Here is a 13228-nt window from a genome sequence, read left to right on the forward strand (position 1 = left end):
AAGTTGCAAGCAAGAGGGTATCCTTGCAAAACCCTCAAACAAGCACGTAAATGGGCATTCAACACTCCCCGCGATGGCCTTTTGCAAAGAAATGTAAAATCCAAATCGGATTGCCTTCCAGTGGTTACTACATTCGATCCCCTCTCCACAAGAGTGAGGCAAATAGTGAGAAAACACTGGTCTATTTTAGACACAGCAACCAACAAGATGCCGCCACCACGGTTTGCGTTCAAGAGGGCTCCTAGTCTTAAAGATAAATTGGTGCATACACGTACCTTGAGTACACCATCTGGCTCAAAGCTTCGCTCTGGTCATTACCCATGTGGAGGTTGTAGAGTGTGTGGGTTGACCAAAGCTACCAAAAGTGTGATTATGGAGGGTGGGCGCGAATGGTTTTTAAACAACTTTAGTAACTGTAACACCAATAATGTTATCTCCAGATTGGAGTGCAACTGGGGACTGCATTACATTGGTTTAACCTCAAGGAAAGTTAAAATCCGGACACAAGAACATCTCAGTACCCTGAAAGTAAAAAAACTAACCACACGGTTCGTCCAGCATTTTCAAGAAAAACATCATGACCCCAGTGATCTGAGGTGGACTGTGCTTGAAAGGGTCTTGGGCAACACCCATAACATTGAATCAATTCTGGCAAGAAAGGAGGCCAAATGGATTTTTTCTGAAAAAGCAGACAAAGTGGGACTGAACGATCCAATTGAGTGGAACAAGGTCACCAGGTGTTAGAATGCTCACTTTGCCTTTGGTTTGAACTTGTTGTCCGATATATTTCATGCATCTGATCAAAATCGTGTTTTTTCCTAAGAATAATCTTGCGTGCCCTGCTGCCTCATGAAGGTATTCGGGCATTTAGATTTATTTTTTTAATTATATCCTTTGGACGATCAATTGAGGACCATGTGTTATTGCGGTGTTAAGTACTACACAGCACCTTAATGTGTGCTGATAATAGATTGCCCCGTGGAGCCCGAACTCTATGTACAGCTACATTAGCGGTCAAGTTGTTGATGCAGTAAAATATTAACATGATTGTTTTTTGTTTTTAAAGTGAGAGCCTGATAATTTTTGGTGGCTCTCCATTAATGTATCGGTATTGGGGAACTTTGGATGAATTTTTCGAGTAATCCACTACTATGCACGTGAAAAAGACAAAATGGTGTGATAAATCGGGATGGGTTTTTGATTAAGAACGTCATAATGAACATCCTGAAGGAGTGTAAGCTATCCCCTTTTTCAACACGTTTGTTAAGATATTAGGGGGCTGTTGAATGGGGAACTCACATCTTTCTCCCATTCCAATATGGTGTCTAAGTTGGACATGACCCGCGGGAATCACGTTCCTCATGTGATCAGGGAGTATTTACATGTTTCCGCGACTGGCGTTCTTTTGGCCGGATGATCTTGGGCGCCGGAGAGACTCGGTAGCCGTAAGCGGGCTTGTGTAGTGAGGAATACTGACAGGCATTGTGGTGCTACTCTCGAGCTGCCTGTTAACGGTAGAGCCACGTTTGCCAGGCTAACCGTAATACCACAGAGAATCTAAGGGTTGGGATGCTCGAGGGGTGTCTGTTTAAAATAGAGCTCCAAGGTAACAACAGAGTGTGGAGCCGGTTGCGGTTGTGACATGGCAAAATGCATCGTGATGATGCGAGTTGGCCAATACTATTGAGTGCCTACTATTTGGAGTTGCGTGATGTGGAGAGAGAGTGAAGAGCTTCCCATGTGGGCTAAGTGGGTTGACATTGTATTCTGAAATCTCCCTGTCTCTTTAACTCCTATAGGTGACAGGACCCTTTGGCGGTCACCAAGCGGGTACGCGATCAGCTGACGCGTGGTTCTCGCTTTTAATGGTTGCAGGTATGCAGTTTAGACGCAACCTAACGGTAGGGGCATTTTTAATATCTGGAGTGAAGACTGATTGTATCACTGGGATTAAGTGTATTTTACAGATGGCGTTTTCCCTTTTGTCTTTTACTACCATCACAGGTTTGATGTGAACCTCCCATGAAGTTCTAAATTGGAACCCTACGAGCCCTGAAGAAGTTGCTCGAAATTTGTTATGGCAACAAAACATGTTGGCTATAATGACTGACTATGGCTCTATAGGAGCCATTTTTAATTTGGAAGAGCTTACAGAGGATTATCTGTTTGTATTCTCACGGGGTCCAAAGGCCATGCATTTTGACAGCATGCATAGGTAGTACATTCACATTTCGTTTTTTTCTATCCTTGTTTGATTTCATTGGGTTCAGATTTTCCTTATAAGAGCACACACCTTTCTTTTTTCTGGAAAGAATGTAACCTATGATGATAAGCGGGCTTGCTGGAGAGTACCAGTCAGCAGCCCCCTTGGTGTTGCAACCGTGAGGTGCTTTCTCTCCTTCCCACACTTTATTCAGTCTATGGGTGGGTCTTCGATGGTAGTTTATTTGATTATATTTTAACTTGGATACACCACAGCATTGTGACCAGAAGGTCTTTGAGGGAGTTTTGGATAAAGTTATGATACCCCTCCCATGTTGGAATTGTAGGTCTTGGTGTATCTATTCAGGGACGGTCCTTTGGTTGATTTAGAATACCCGTGCACAGTCAAGGCCAGCACCAACAGCAATCTTGTTTCGGCGTTGCAGATTCACTGAAAGTCCTCACCGTCCCTGAATATCTGTGCTGATGAACAAGATAGAACACATCACCAGACACAGAAATTGGGCAGAAACAGGTAAGGACTGGACTGGAGGCCACCTTTGGAGGTTTTGTCTGCTTCAAGGAATGGCACCGCTCTGTCTGGATGGTATGGTAGTACGTAGACCTGACCGTCTGCAAGACAGAGAGGATACAGTAAGTATAATGTTACCAGCCGAGCAGCAAGGAACAAATAACAAATCATACCTGTTCCTGTAGTGTGTGGTGCTAGGATGAGCTGGGAGCAGACCGTGAATCAGGTCAGGACCACTGGACACTGGTGCGCCTTCCCTGGTAAGACTCTACAAAGAAATGGGACAAGACGCCGCACAATCAAATCATAAGTAGCGAAAGGGAGTAAGGGGAAAAATAACGGTGAAAACTTTGGAAAGTGAAGGGATTTAAAAAAAGGGCATAAACTATATATAGATTGCTGTCATGTATCTCCGTCCTCCTTGAGCGCAGACCTAATGGCTGTATTATTACTGTATTGCCTTGATTGTATGTTTGATGTATTATTTTTTCTTGTTTCAAATAATAAAAAGTTACAAAAAAAAAAAAAGAATAGGAAAAACCAATACAACAACGCAACACGTTGCTAGACACAGGACTAAGTTCCCCTGGGGTCTAAATACAGATCTACACGTGTCTTGTGAATGACCCCGACTGAAGAGGAGAGCACAAGTAAATCACTGATAGTTAGCGATCTAGTGAACCCTTCTCATCCTTCATCAATTCATCTTCTTATCCCTCCAGTGCCGGAAAGGTTGACATCTAGCCTGAATCCTGAAGGATCAGAGCTTCTGGCAAGTTTACGGTCCAACATTTTTTATCGATGTCTTTCAAAGATATGTTAAGAGTCATCTCTGTTTGTCAAGAACAGTAATTTTCTCACAGAGCTCCAGTTTGGTTTTAGAGCTGGTTAAACTATTAATGATACTCTGCACCTTGTGAATAAATGAGACGGCTGCCTGCTAATACTACTTGATATATAGTGGGGATTTCATACCTTGAACCGATATAAACCGCGATATATTTCTTCACAAGGTTAACATATGCCTCAAAGCCATTTAAATCCTAACTTCGTTTAAAATGACGAAAATAAACAGCTCTCTCTCTCTCTCTCTCCCAACCATTTCTGTTCCACAAACAGTTCCCAGAGGCTTTGGCTTAGCCTCCACACACTCCAATCGGTCCCGTCTGACATCAACAAAGTCTGACATACATTGGCATTAGTGTGCTGACGACACCGAGCTCTACTTGAAGGTCTCTTATCTTGCTGATATCTTCTTACTGGTATTGACTCTTAGATAACTGCTTATCACCTCATACTAAATTCTAACATAGCTATATATTTACATATCGTGCACCAAGTTCCAAAAATGGATGGATTCCACGGATATCTAAAATTGTTCTCCACAATTACTGAAAGCGCTCAACCACTTGGATTAATTCTTGACAATTAATTCACTCTTCACAAACACATCAACACCGCTAAGAATGATAATCATCAGTTCAGGTTAAAAGGGGTGAGTCAGGCGTATTTTACTGGTACACAACTAAAGGAAGTAGTTCAAGCCTTGGTACTCTCCAGACTGGACAAATACCTTTTTCTAGTATTCCTAAAATCCACCTCTCCCCACTCAAAGCTGAGTTCCTGCAGCAGCGCGTCTGATCTCTGGGCTTGACCAATTGGCCACATTACTCCTGTTTTGCACTGTCTGACTTAGCTAGTGTTGATCCACATCTAAATGTAAACCTGCTTGCTTGGCTAGTGCACAAACCCCTACTCTCTGACCGCTTTCACTACTTGGTCAGGAAGTTGTGGATCTCACGTGGTTCCCATCAGCTCCTTATTTCAGACATTATTACTCAAAATCCATTTTATATAAAATACCTTGAATTAGTCTTTCTCTGACTATATCCCACCGCACTACTACCGCTCTACCTGCATTCAAGAAAGATTTAAAATCGTTCCTACTTTTGTGTTTTCCTTCATTCCTTCCTCTAACTGATCTCTTGTTTGAATTTCAGTGAAGTATTTTGTAGGCCTGGGAGGAGTGACCAAAAAACTTCACCAAGCAATGCGAAGTTCCGCAAGCAGCAGAGTGCTATATGTTGCGCTGCTCACACTGACTTTAAGCGCCGTGTGTTTGTTCCACGCTATAAAATCACTGAGAGTGTCATCAGGAGCAGCACAAGAGGGCGCTGTTTCTTCTGCCACTCGAGTAGATGTTCTACTTGAGCCGCAGCTTCCTCAACGCAAGCGGAAGGTTGCTCAACTCGAGCAGTAGTGACCAGCCGTGACCGCCTGCACTGAGAAATCTCGCTGGGAGGTGGGCTGGAGTAAGATTTTCTTTGCTCATGCGCGCCAACTTAACGTTGGAGAGCTGCTGGAGAAGACAAGCTCCGCTCTGCGCCGCTAGGTAGTGTTTTCTGGAACTCTCCGCAAAGTGGGAATGCAAGAGCAGAATTTCATGCCCAGGCCCGTTTTGTATTTCAACCAATGCTTTGAGTATTCTATACTACAGGTCCTACACACTAACAAGTATCTGTTTTATATTCTTAGATTGCTGATATTTTTATTTGTATTCTGGCTTTTCACTTTTTGCCCTCAGGAAAAAGCATATGTTTTTATGCTTTAATAGTGTTCTTTGTAAAGTGCTGCAATGCTCTTGCTCTTGGTCTTTGTGTGAGCTATATAAAAAAAATATTCAAAAATAAAAACACAGGTACATTCTAGGAGGTAAAATGAAAGAGGTTTACTAAACAACAAGCTATAACCAGGATTGATAAGGGGCATAACGTTTTAGAAGAATTAATTAAAGATAACAAAGCGGCTGATTTATGGAGCAGGAATTACGAAGAACTCCGTGAGAACCATCAGATCAGTGTTTTGGGGCCGAGACAGATGAACTGGTTCATGGAGGAATCTTCACCCTCCTCCACCCCGTAGGCACCTCAAACTCGCTAAGCTCTGGAGCTTTGCTCGCAGAGCTGATCGCTAGAGGCAAATCAGCCAACCCTTCTTGTGCTCACTGTAAACTTCTCAAGTTCAAACCTTCTGCGCAGGCATGTCCATGTTTGCTTCACTAGGTTCAACTACTGGGAAACACCAGCTTCTCTCCCTCAAACTATAGCCCAGTTTCCCTCTCCCATATTTCTCAAAAAATGTATATTGGTCTGCTGTTAATATTTGTATAGTGTGGACCTGGAATGCCTTATGTTTAACCACCTTTCTGTATATTGCCAGGTCGTAAAACATTGATTCTTCTAAGTTGGCTTCCATTCTTCATTTATTACATTATTGAATATATGATTGACGGTGCCTTACCCTCAACTTTGGTTCCTGGTAATACCTGCCTTCCAGCAGCTGTTGAGGCTCTGGGTGTTGCCTTTCAGAACAGTTTTGAGCGACTGTTTGTTGTAAAAAGTATTTTCAATGCAGAATTACTACAGAGATTGATCATAAATAATGGATCAATGAGCTAGGTACACAAAGACGGTAGCAATTCACAAACTGCATTTTGTAGTACCTAAAGTAGTACGAACAATAGTGAGACTTGTCCCAAAATGCAGCTTAAAAACCTACAGGTGTAGAGCTCCACCTTCACCTCTCCCATCCTCTCGACGGGGTGTTCAGGTCTCCAAGCTTACCCGTAATCCGGGTTGTTCACAGCCCAAGGAACAGACGACTGTTTCTGGAAGCCACTGTGTCACCACACACTGCAATGTGTGGTAGGCAAATGCCCTCGCGAAACGGCCACCTTCTCAGGAGATAAAACTAAAACGACCAAAAAGACTCTGTAGATTTCAAGGTTTGAAGAAAGCCAAGAACCAGCACTAGTAGCAGCAAAGAGTCAGAATTAGCAAATACAGAGAGAGAGAGTAAACAAGTGAAGGAACAGAGCTTTGTTGCAAAGCACTCTTTAACCAGACTGAAGCCTTTATTTAGCGTAATAACTGGAAAAGGAAATTACATCAGAGATCACGTTACACAAAACATAAAGGAACAGGAAAATACAAAAGGAATCGAAGAAGAAACAACCATGAAGGAAAAGAAACATGAATGGACATTTGAACTAGACTAGCTGCGGAGGCAGCTACAAACCCACAGGAACAAGATTGTCATTTTGGAACAGGAGGAGCAAGGAGCAGCAGCTGATTTATTAGGGAGGACAGCCCTACATGAGTGGAACTCGCAGCACACAGCTGTAGACGTAATGCAGTGTGTCCTGAGACCACGCAACCGCAGGACCATGCAAGGTATCATGGTGATCAGGCACCCAGGCAGCAGAAATGCTGCGGTCGCACAAAAGGAGAGAGCTATGCACATGTAAGTGGTTTTAGCTTCCTCCTGTTCATCGTAGTTTTTATCCCCGCTTACCACTGTTTTCCCTTCACCCTCCTCCCACTCCCTATTGTTCGTATACACCACTCCCTCCCTCTCACCGTTGTTTTAAAACACCACCCCCTATTCTGGCTCAATTATATGTTTCAAACTTTCCTTCCTCATGTTGCTTGACACCCCCAATCCCTATGCAATGTTTTTAGGTCTCGCCTACGCAGCACGTATGCGCTGCTTAGGAGGAGACCTTTAGTAATTGATGCCCTTTTTCTGCCAGAAACGTGCACGTGTTGCATTGCTTTAACCGGCAAAGCGTGCACGTTTGGGGATTCCCTTGCTGGAGCGAGCTTTGAAACCATCTGTTAGTAATTAACAGATGGTTCCTGCTCGAACCCACAAGGGAAACAGGCGCAGGCCCCCTCCTCTCTCCCCTCCCCCTGCTGCCTCTCGTAAAACTTTTTTTTTTTACCCTGAGCGCGAGGCGCGCGCGCAGTTTTTTTTTTAAGCAGCAGTCTGCCAGCACAGCTAAAGCTGTCTCAAGGGTAAGAGTTAGAAAGTGTACTGGAATTGATTCAATGAGCAGGTTATGGCAAAATGATAGTACTTTTTTAATTAAGAGGCATGTTAATCTCCGATGTCTGTAAACGAGCATAAAAATGAAAAATAAGGAGACTTTCTCATACTGCACTTTTAGAAACAGAAATGGAGGGCCTCGATACAGGATTATTTACAGCTGACAATGGGACACTAGACACTGGGATAGCTTAGTGTGTTAAATGCTTGCAGCTAAGAAACGTCAGTCACCTTCAAGTCACAGGTTTAATTTCTGGCAGAGCTGAATTGCAGGGGCGTAATAGAGGCCTCTCACTGCTACCTGAAAGGGGAAGACCTTGGACAAGCCCGCTTCAAACAAATAAAACTCCCAGAGGCAGTATGGCAGTTAGGGAATAGGGCCCCTTACCTTGCAGGGGGGCAGGCCCCCTGAGGTTGTGTTACGCCACTGTGAATTGACATTTCACCCATCCCTGTTCAATAAACTGGACAGCAAAAGCACCAGCCGTTTATAATGCTATGAAATCGATGGTATGTGCTGAACAGAAACTGGCATTATTCTGGACTTCACATCATAGGACTTAAACTTATAAGTATCTTGATAATTTGTCTGAGGCGCATAGAAAAATTAAAGCAGTGTATCTAGAGGAACGAGACAGTCTATAAAACCCCGGGATTGACAATGCGTGTATTCTCCTCAGAGGTCACACAGCCAGACGGCCCTTGCGCGGAGTTGTGTCACGCTGCGTCACAGAGCACTGGGTTATGAAAGAGAAGCAACGCTTCTGATGTGACCGAGCTCTCGGGCGCGCTCCGGCCATGCGCGGCAAAACATCACTGAACTCAGAGGCTGCTGGCTAGGCATAGAACACAGCTGTGAGGAGGAAGAAACAGGGCAAAGAAAGACGGCGTATATTCTTAACTACAAACGCTGACCAGGAAACATGGAGCGAGCGGGCTTCCAAACTCAGGAGCCCATTAGGATGACGGGCGGATCGCCCAGGCAGGCTGGTGGTAGCCACCGCCGGCCTGGTGGGGGAGATCAGCCCGCCATCCTACCCTGAATGACCAAGACCGTCCGCCGCTTTTCCACCTTGGTCGCCTTGCGGCCGGGGCGGAAAAAGTTTAATATGGTGGCGGTGTCTATCAGACACTGCCAGCCATATTAGCATGGGCATTTTCAAATGCCTTTCCGAGGCGGCAATGCCGCCACGGAAAGGCATGTTGAGACACCCTGCGGGGCCCGTTGCGGGCCCCCAGGGACTCCGGGTGGGTTCACATGGGGGGTACCTATGGTACCCCCCAGCATTGCAAAGTACAACGTGGCAGGCACTGCGCGGTAACTGTCACGTTGTGCTTTATAATGCACAACATGTATCTTTAGCATTGCGGCCGGCGGTGCATTCAGCACCGCCCGCCACAATGCTCAGAATGCGCCTGCCACGGTGGCGAGCGCATCCTAATGCCCCCAAAGGGACCCCCGCCCTTATGTCGGGCGGTCCCTACAAACGACAGGATGACGGGCGGACAAAGTCTGCCCGTCATCCTATTGGGCCCCTAAAACTCTAAAGACATCCTACACCCTTCTTAAAACCAGTTCTTGTAACTTCAAAATAAGAAATGTCACCCTGAGACAATGTGGCGGGCCTTGAAGGGAGACGAGCCTTATGTCCAGAACAGACTTAGAGGCACATCCCCACCTCAGCCCCCAACCCATCAACCCCTCTGCCCATTTAATAAAAAAAGCATTGGCATAGGCAATAGGTCTCTCCTTTGGGACCTGATAAGTATTTAATTATGCAGCACAATATCCTTGGTGCAACATCAACTGTTGCATGGCTAAACACCTATAAGGTCCCAAAGGCGAGACCCACTGGCTATGCCAATGCTTGTTATAACATGTTGCACAGCAGAGCAAGGCGAAAAAAGCACTATTATGCAGCCAAAGCTGGCTGTGCATAGCACTTTTTCTAAACTTTAAACCATGTTGCACAGCAGCTGGCGCTGCTATGCAACATGTAAAAAAACATTGACAGAACCAATAGGATTTGCTTTAACATGTGTTCACTCCAAACAGTACAGACAAAGCCACGCCCCACACATAGGGAGCCGCTCCTGTATTTCTAAATTAGAATTCTAGGACAGAATCACATTCTTGGGGCCACAATGTTACTATAGTGCAACAGGTAAATAAATAGCGCCCAAGCTTCAATCTTCCTTTTTTGTCGCAAACATTAACAAACTAGGACACCAAGTCTCGCAACTATACAAACTATTACGCCCGAAAACCAACAAACTTAAGTATTCACGTAGATGATTGGTGTATATCATATGTCCCTTAGGGCACTAGAGAGTCGGCGGACATTCGAGTGTTAGGTAAACCTATTGCCTATTAATGGACAGATGTGCTGGACTCCAACCATGGATCTCGCCCTGTTACTGCCCAATGTTGACAAGGAAACATTATGATCTGTAAATTGTTCTCCACGGTGTGGCATGTTCATGCCATTCCCCATGGCCGTCTGTTTATAGACCCACTGATATTCTTTTTCATACAATATATGCTTTGTTTTGTTGTGCTACAAAGTTGTTCATTAACGGTGTACCCCAATGATGAGAATTTGCTTGACATCTTTCTGCAGCTTTGTTTACATCGCAAATTGCTTCACTGTTCACATATGTGGGATTTAGTCTTCCTTGACATCATCCCGATGAACCTAAATAAAGATGGTCAGCTGATCATGTATATAACTAGGACTGAATTACAATTACGGCTCCCTGTTTTCCATTTTTACGGATATTATGGCTTTTTACAGATACATTTATTTTTAAAAGTGGATAAATACAGAAAAGTGCGCTGCTTTCAAGCTGAGCAGATAGACAGCATGGGAAATTAAAAATCGGGATGCAATTTCTTTAAATACTGGCTAATGTCAATATACATGTGTGGTAGAATGCTAGTATTTACTGGTGGATATATTATGTAACACTTGACAGCTTAAATATCCAAAACACGACAGACATCAAATTCTGAGTGCCCGTCAATCAGTTAAATAAATACAGAAATGTACAGTTTACAACTTCTTTTATACTCATAACACAAAATAAATATGGATCAATACAGATAAAATGTCCTAAAAAGAAATATGGTCAAATACAAATGGAAATGTTAAAAAATACATACCATAAAACTGGGAGCCCTAATTACAATGTATGGTTCGAGTTGACTTCGGGTGTTTTATAAACTCAGCTCCAAGGTTTTGGTTGGCGATGTTAGGTGGCACACACTGCAAATGCTGAAGGGGTATTATTCAGTCATTTTTGGCAAGCCCAACAAGCAAGGTATGGATGTGGGATTGGTAATTTTCTGTAATAAACTAGTGTGTACTAGTGAGTGTCTGAGGCTCTGAGAAAATAAATTCAGTCGTGAAATTTGCAGTATTCAGTATTCAAACGTTCTTATTTATTCTCTTTTTCACTTGGTTAGATGTAATTTTGTAGGTAGTCATAAAAATGAGCCTATTCTCTTGAATCCCTTAGGGGGGTTTCTAGGATCGTTTCGCTATTAGTATTTGTTGATCTTTTGAATTATTTTCTCTGGGTGATGTCTTGCTCCGAGTTTGTTAGTCAGAGTGTCTGCCGGTCTTTCTTTTAAAATGTGTGATTACTGCCTTTTCTTCTCATTCTAGAAGTTGCCTTTAAGGTAGTTCAGCCGGTCTGGCTGCTTTCCCTTCACATGCAGGTCATAGAATTTGTGCATCCACAGTGTGTTTAAATGTCTGTTTATTCCATATTAGAAAGGAGACTGCATGGGAAGGGAGAGGGCTGGGCCAAGTGTAGTCCTCTGAAAACATAAAATAAGTCCTAAAGTATGACTTGCAAATCAAAAGAGTAGTTTGAAGCTTTATCAGTGCACACAGGACACTTGGTTTATAGTCTAGGTGTATTTATTATATTTGTATCAATTAAATAAATATACTTCAGTGGATTCATTATTTGTTTTACATTTCATGGGTTAATGATCTGTAACATTTCATTTTTTTGGGTTGCAGGTGTATAAAAAATATTTTAATTACTTTACATTTATACTTTGTATTAAAATATGTTTTAAAGAGTACTACACCTCAGTAATTTCTCCAATAATTTCTCAAGATGAGCTCTTTAAATGTGAACAGTAACAATGCAAGTCCTGTTGGTGGGGACGCCAGCAGAAGTGGAAAAGTAAGTCTATGCTTCGGTGTAAATCTACATGTGTGAATAGCAAAGAAGTCTAGATTACGAATAAGGGTTGTAGTAGGTTTACATGCGAGCACATGTGCGTGTTGAGTTGTCCCCGTGTGAGTGGGGTTTGGGGGGGGGGGGGTTCTCACAGGAGGGTCTGGGTGAGTGACAGTGATCTACAGATGTGATCTTGGGCGGATCCGCTGGGGTCGGTGATGCAGATGTGGGGTCGGTGATGCAGATGTGGCGTCAGAGGCCGCGCAGCAACAACAAGCCTTGGAAGTGGATGGACTCACTGGCTCGATTGCAAACACACGAGCCCTGAGCACCTTCTTCTTCTAAAGGACCGAGGCAGCAGCAGGGTTCAAGACTCAACATGGAGGACCCAACGCACCCACAGGCCTCGGCCACAGCCCCCCGGGACGGTGACACCACAGCAGGGGGCCTACAGGCTCCACACACACCCCGGCGCGAGGCAGACATGAGCTGCAGCCCCCACCCCTGGTCCTCGGTCATTGCCCCCCCCGTGGGTACTCACAGCTCGGACTCGGGGGGGCCTTGGAGCGGAAGAACTCTCATCCGGGTCCAGTCTCAAACGGTCCCTGACACGAACCGGAAGCAGTAACGAGCTCAGGCGTGCTGAGACCGGAAGTAGTGAATGCGTACGAAATACACCTCCTTTGTACACGCACTGAACTGACCTCGGCGCCCCGTGACCCGGAAGCAGTGACAGAGAGAAGCTCACGGCTCCTTCCGACCCCGAGTAAACCGGAAGCAGAGCCCAGGACACACACACAGTTCTTTCTGACCCGTGTGAACCGGAAGTTGTGACAAAGAGAGGCCGCAGCTCCTTCTAACCGCTTTAACTGGGCCGGTTCTCCTCAGACGCCGGGACTCTGAGGCCGTCACAGGAGCCCCAGACCCCTGAGGGCCACAGAAGCAGCCCCGGGTACGGACCCTCCATGATGAGCCTCAAGGGGCCCTCAAGGGTCCTCAGATCACAGGGCTCGTGTGAGGAGACGCCGAGACTCTGAGGCCCGTCACAGGAGCCACAGACCCCTCAGGGCCACAGAAGCAGCCCCGGGCACGGACCCTCCATGATGAGCCTCAAGGGGCCCTCAAGGGTTCCCTCAGATCACAGGGCTCTCTGCAGGAGACGCCGGGACTCTGAGGCCGTCACAGGAGCCACAGACCCCTCAGGGCCACAGAAGCAGCCCCGGGCACGGACCCTCCATGATGAGCCTCAAGGGGCCCTCAAGGGTCCTCAGATCACAGGGCTCGTGTGAGGAGACGCCGAGACTCTGAGGCCCGTCACAGGAGCCACAGACCCCTCAGGGCCACAGAAGCAGCCCCGGGCACGGACCCTCCATGATGAGCCTCAAGGGGCCCTCAAGGGTCCTCAGATCA

At 45.3% G+C, this 13228-nt stretch overlaps 1 protein-coding gene across 4 annotated transcripts in view; it reads right to left on the minus strand.

Annotated features, from left to right (window-relative positions):
• LOC144810163 (uncharacterized) overlaps nucleotides 1-12451 on the minus strand; it is a 216804-nt gene extending 204353 nt beyond the window's left edge. For 3 of the 4 annotated variants that reach the window (XR_013606876.1, XR_013606879.1, XM_078673771.1), the window contains exon 1: nucleotides 12360-12441. The gene's annotated coding sequence lies outside the window, so the exon portion shown is untranslated. Of the gene's footprint in view, nucleotides 1-12359 lie in introns of all 4 variants that reach the window. The other variant, XR_013606880.1, reaches the window with a different exon arrangement.
• Between the last annotated feature and the right edge of the window lie 777 nt (nucleotides 12452-13228).

Source organism: Lissotriton helveticus, chromosome 1_1 (assembly GCF_964261635.1).
Source record: "Lissotriton helveticus chromosome 1_1, aLisHel1.1, whole genome shotgun sequence".
Taxonomy (NCBI): domain Eukaryota; kingdom Metazoa; phylum Chordata; class Amphibia; order Caudata; family Salamandridae; genus Lissotriton; species Lissotriton helveticus.